Here is a 5,585-nt window from a genome sequence, read left to right as displayed (position 1 = left end):
GGTGGAATGCTGCCACTGCTCTGTAGATGTCCCTGAACTGGGTGTTGGGGGCACAGGGATCATTTCAGGCACGTTGGCTCTGTCTTCATCAGCTCCTTCATTTTCATTGGATAGGGTCCTCTTGTCAAAGCTGTTTATCTCCTCTCTTTCAAAAATGAGCCAGGGAACAGCCTCAGAAGGTGGGGTGGGCTCGTGCTGTGCGTTTACTTTTCTGCCTGAAATGCAAAGATTAGGCCAGTGCCTATCACAGAGCACAGGAACACCGACCCAAGATAGACATTCGTCTGTTCCCATGGCCGAGGATTGCTAGCACACAGAAAGGTTGTTGAACACTGGAATTAGAGAAATTTCTCTTGCTTTGACTCAGCTAACAACATCATATTAAATCCAGAATGGCAATCTGAAGATGGATCAAAGCATTACTACAGCTGCCAGCCTTTGATATAACACTCCTGTTGGAAAAAGTGGTGGAAGAAGCACAGCTGGTAGATTGGTGGATAATGGATTTGAAATTGCACATACGGCCAGACCTAAAGAGGCTGGGATTTTTGCTGAGAACTCTTGCCCTCTTTCTTTAGATCATAGTGTGTTGATGCTCCAGGGAAAATGTGTTTTCAGGACCAATTTCCTGGCTGCATAGACGTACTCGTGAACTGGAGATATTTAACAGGACTTTGAACTGACAAAAAGAGGCCTTCAAGACTATTTTCCCTCCTTTTACTGTAGCCTGAAGTCAGCAAAACATTTTGATACAAGAAAATTGCTGTTACTCACAGTTTTTGGGCACATGCTGCCTGTGTGTTACAGCGGGGCTGTTTCAGACCAGGCCGTGCTGTGGTGGTGGCTGCTGTTGCCACAGGTTTGTCCTCAGTAAATGTCTTGGATCCTCAGATGGGTTTGCAGCAGATCTTGTGGGCAGGGAAAAACATACCAGGCAAAATCCATCTGGCAACCTCTGGAGCCAGGCTGGGAGAGCCGGGATTGTTCAGCCTGGAGAAGAGAAGGCCACAGGGAGACCTCAGAGCCCCTTTCAGTGCCTAAAGGGGCTCCAAGACAGATTTAGAGGAACTTTTGACAAGGGCCTGGAGTGACAGGACAAGGACAATGGCTTCAAACTGGAAGAGGGTAGGTTTAGAGTAGATAGCAGAAGTTTTTTAGGATGAGGGTGGTGAGGCCCTGGCACAGATGCCCAGAGAAGCTGTGGCTGCCCCGTCATCCAAGGCCAGGTTGGACAGGGCTTGGAGTAACCTGATCTCATTGAAGATGTCCCTGCTCCTTGCAGGGGGGTTGGACTCTGTGACCTTTAAAGGTCCCCTCCATCTCAAATTATTCTGTGATTTAATGGGTTTCTGCTTAAACATGGCCCACTCCCCCTTAGCTCACTTTATTACCTTCAGAGAGAAAAAGACACTTACAGAGGCCTAAAAATCTCTTTCAAATGCCTCTTTTAGATGAGATAAGTCATGCCCTGGACTCCTGATGGTAACTGGCTCTCTGCTGACCACAGAAGGAACACAGAGCAATTAAATACAAGAGACTTCTCTACCCAAGATCAGTGCCAGGACTGGATGCTGTGGATGCTCATGCAGGATTTCACTGCCAAACATAACTTGTGTCTGGAGTGGTAGAAATGACTGATTTCTGACAGAGGCAGCTTTTCCAGTCAAGCTTGATCATAAAAAAGAAGCCTTGTTGCTGCTGATTCAAGCAGCTCCAGCCTTTCCCTGAGTGCTGCAGAGCAGGCAGAGCTCAGCTGTCTGTCAGGGCTGATCGTGGTGCTCCAGCAGCAGGGTCCAGCTGATAAGTGGTCACCCTGTGCTCTTTCTCTCAACCCACCTGACCTGCAAGTCAAAACCTGTGCCTGAGCAGCCCAACACCCCATGGAAGAGAGCTGAGGCCAGCAGGGACAGCTCTGCTGATCTGTGTGTGAGCAGTGTGTAAGAAAGCCGTGATCTCCACCTCTGCTCACCATGGCTTGGTCTGCCTTGTCTCCAGGACTGAATTAATCTCAGTGAGGCTTTTTTCTTTTCTTGCTATTTTAAAAAATTATTATTTATTTTGTTACTTCTGTTTTTTCCCTGGTTTTCTCCCAATTAACAGTGCTGTGTTATCTCCAGATAACGAATACCTTAATGTGACCTCGCCTCTCCTACCTCCTTCTCAAACACACAAATAATTTCTCTCTGTGAGAGCAGTGACTGGGAAGTGGAGTCGTTGCAGTGCAGCAGACACACCCAAATTGCCACAGTTTTACACTGCACGGGCAAAATTGCAGTGGTGAAAGTGGGGAAAAGTGGCTCTGCAGAAGATCAGCCTTGCTCAGACTCTGTATTTCAGTGTTTCCACATCAAATACCTTCATCCAGACAGAAACAGGTCCCTGACGCACCGAGTCCATCTACAACATTTGGGAAACAGCACCACTCCCTCTCCTTGCAGAAACACGTTAAAGGTGATGACATGCTTGGGGACAATGACAAATCAGCCAAGATCACAGATCCTATCAGATTTTGGCTCTTTGGGGCTCAGAGGAAAAGGAAAATGTCATGAGGAGGACACTGAGAACATTTACTACACAGACACAGGAGCCTTGATCAGTTGCCCAGACATCATCTCCTGCTGCTGGAGCTCTTCAGGGACATGGTTTAGTGGTGGACCTGGCACTGAGAGGTTTTTTGAACATCCATTATTCTACAGTTTGATGATTCTATGCCCCAGGGAAGCCCACCTGGGTTATTCCAGCTGGCTGTTACCTGCCCTATCTCCCAGCTCCACGGGGAGGTCTCCAGTACCCTGGGGTATTTCAGATCCAGTGAGTCCCCCCAGTTCCAGGAGGGAATTCAGCACAGGATAAGTTGCCTACAATACAGAGATCATCTCAGATCTCTCCACAGACACTGCTTTTCTCCAGTAAAACACCAGCAATCTCAGAGCCCCGGGATGAGGCAGGGCACACCTCTAAATCTCAGTGCACTTTCTCTTCTGTGACCTCAGTTCCAGTGGAAGTCACCCTTAGATTAATCCGTCCAAAACATGAACTATTGGGACATTTTATTTCTTCATTTTTTATATGTGTTTTAAAACAGCCTTGAGCACTGTCTATTTATAGACAGAAAAGTGCCTTAAGCACAAGGTACAGGCTCTAGTGGTGCTATTCACAATAAATAACCTGCATTAATCAGAGAAGAAACACAAGGTCACCTCTTTGTTCTGACTTCTTCTTCTTTGATTTGGCTTCGCTCCACACTCTGTTGCCTCTTTCTTACAAAAAAAAAAAAGTGAAAAATAAGAGGTGCTTGAGTTGCTATGGTGCTCACTTGTGTTATGCTTTGTCTCTTCCAGCCCAGGAGAAGGGATTGTGCAGAGAGGAATTTCTGCAGTGGTACCTCCATCTCCATGGCCTCTCCAGGAAAATTTAAAATCCTAGAATTCCAGAATAGTTTGGGTTGGAAGAGACCTTAAAGCTCATCTTGTTCCAACCCCCTGCCATGGGCAGGGACACCTTCCATGATCCCAGGTTGCTCCAAGCCCTGTCTGACCTGGCATTTTCTTATCCCTGCAGGGGATACCTGTGTGTGCTGTGTTTCTTTGGTGCCTCAGGTAGATGAAGATGTAGACATAGATAAGGGAGGAGGCAGCTCCAAAAGAGCGCAGAATTGCTTTGTTTTACTGGAGCATGGGTGGAAGGACACAAAAAGGACAGAGTGAGCATTTCTTGTGCTAGATGTCACTCTAGTCCTGTGTGTTCTTTAGATTAGGGCTAATTCCACAAACAAATTCCCCCGTGGTTCACACCAGAATGATTTGGAAATAATCTTGTGGGTGTTCAGGGAATGTTTTGGGTGTACACTGATATAAATCAGAGCAGCAGGACTCACTGGGGTTATAATGGAGTAGAGCTGTGTAAGTGCAGAGTAATTATGAGAATGACATTTGCCTCTGGTGGGGACTTCCAGCTCCTATCATAATCTGTGAAAGCCTTTTTAACACTGGGAATGGTCCTAGGCATTGTCCAAGGGTCTCATTCCCTTACCAGCACTCAGGCATCTCCTGTCCTTTAGGATCTCCTGAGGTATTCCTTGGCTGCTTCCTCTGAAAGTGAATGAAAAAGAAACTACAAATAATGAAGATTCTGAGTATCTTCGTTTCTATCCTATCTCTTTCATTTCATATCATCTATCCCTTCAGAAGAAGGGATTTCTTCTCTCCTTTTAGTTACTGGTTGCTTTACCTCTGTTGCTTCCATTGAGGACAGATTTTTAAATTTTTTTTTTTCTCTATGTATTTTCCCCACGTAGAATTTCTGTATAAAACAAATATTGAAATGTTCAACTTGGCAAAGTGAATTTTGTAGTGACAGTCTGATTCAGGAGCTGCTTTCCCCTAAAAGTATGATGATGATATCATTAGCAGTTTTCTCCTCCCACTTAACGCCACTCTGGATCCAAAAGGAGCTCCACAGAAAACAATAGATGTGATTCATCATCACATTGGACTAAAACAAAAGGGAAGTGAGACCCCAGTGAAATAATGCCGGTGGATTTAAGCAGGTTCAGAATGTGGGTAATTTCTGTGCTGAGGGATAAAAGGGGAATTCATCTCATCTGTGCCTGTGAGAGGACAGGTGAGTCGTGGCCTCACAGTGCCTGTTCCTCTCCCTTTTACGGAGTGAGAAGCTCAAAGAAACATTTCTGCCTCATGGACATCCCATATGAGCTGGGATGAATCCCTTTATCCAGCACCAGAGGATGTGTCCTCATTGTACCTTCAGCAGCTGTTGGAGTTTGTCATCCACAGGGCAAGACCACATCCAAGAATAACACAAAATGGGGCTAAAGTAACTGATTTTAGTTTATTCTATCCATAAAGGACAAAAAAAAAAAAAAAAAGAGGAAATCAAACACTAGGCACTTGGGGGGTGGCACTAAGACTTTTTGAATGAAGACTGCAGGATCTGCACTTCAAATTAATTTAGGGTTTTATTTCAATGTTAACCAGATTCTCCTGGACAAGGCTTAAATTAAGACAGGGCTAAATTACAGAATGACCACAGATTGAAAAGGAGACCTTGAATTCTCTGATCAAACTCTAGAAAATAGCAAGCACTTGAAAGAAGAGCTGACTGATGGAACTCATTAGTTTTGTAAACTCTCAAGGGATAACAGCTATTAATAGCAAAAGTTAATTTGTTATAACATTCCTGACATTGCCCATGTTTGCATGGTGGTTGTTTTTGTTTTGGTTTTTTTTTCCATCTTGAAAATCATTCTTGGTTCCAAAGTCTGGTTTAATATTCATTAAAAGTGATAAAAGTTTAGAAGACTAACATCAAAATGAAATTTCTTTTTCCAACAAGCTCATGAACATTTTGTAAAATCCATGTTTTCTTCCACTTTTTTCCTCCCTTCGAGATGGTCCTGGTGAAGTCCATTTGTGCTGTGATGCCATGACAGATTTCCTGTGAACTCTTGACAGACAGAGCTGCTGTAGCCATGGGAGTGAAAGGATTTTAGGTTTTGCTTTCTCCCCAGTGAAGTGGCTGGGAGTGAAATCCACTCTTTGTGGCAGGCGGGAAGATTCTGTGCC

This window comes from Corvus brachyrhynchos, unplaced genomic scaffold (assembly GCF_000691975.1).
Source record: "Corvus brachyrhynchos isolate BGI_N302 unplaced genomic scaffold, ASM69197v1 scaffold18, whole genome shotgun sequence".
In the NCBI taxonomy this organism is placed as follows: Eukaryota; Metazoa; Chordata; class Aves; order Passeriformes; family Corvidae; genus Corvus; species Corvus brachyrhynchos.
The sequence above is the reverse complement of the archived record's forward strand: the minus strand, read 5'-3'. Positions refer to the sequence as shown.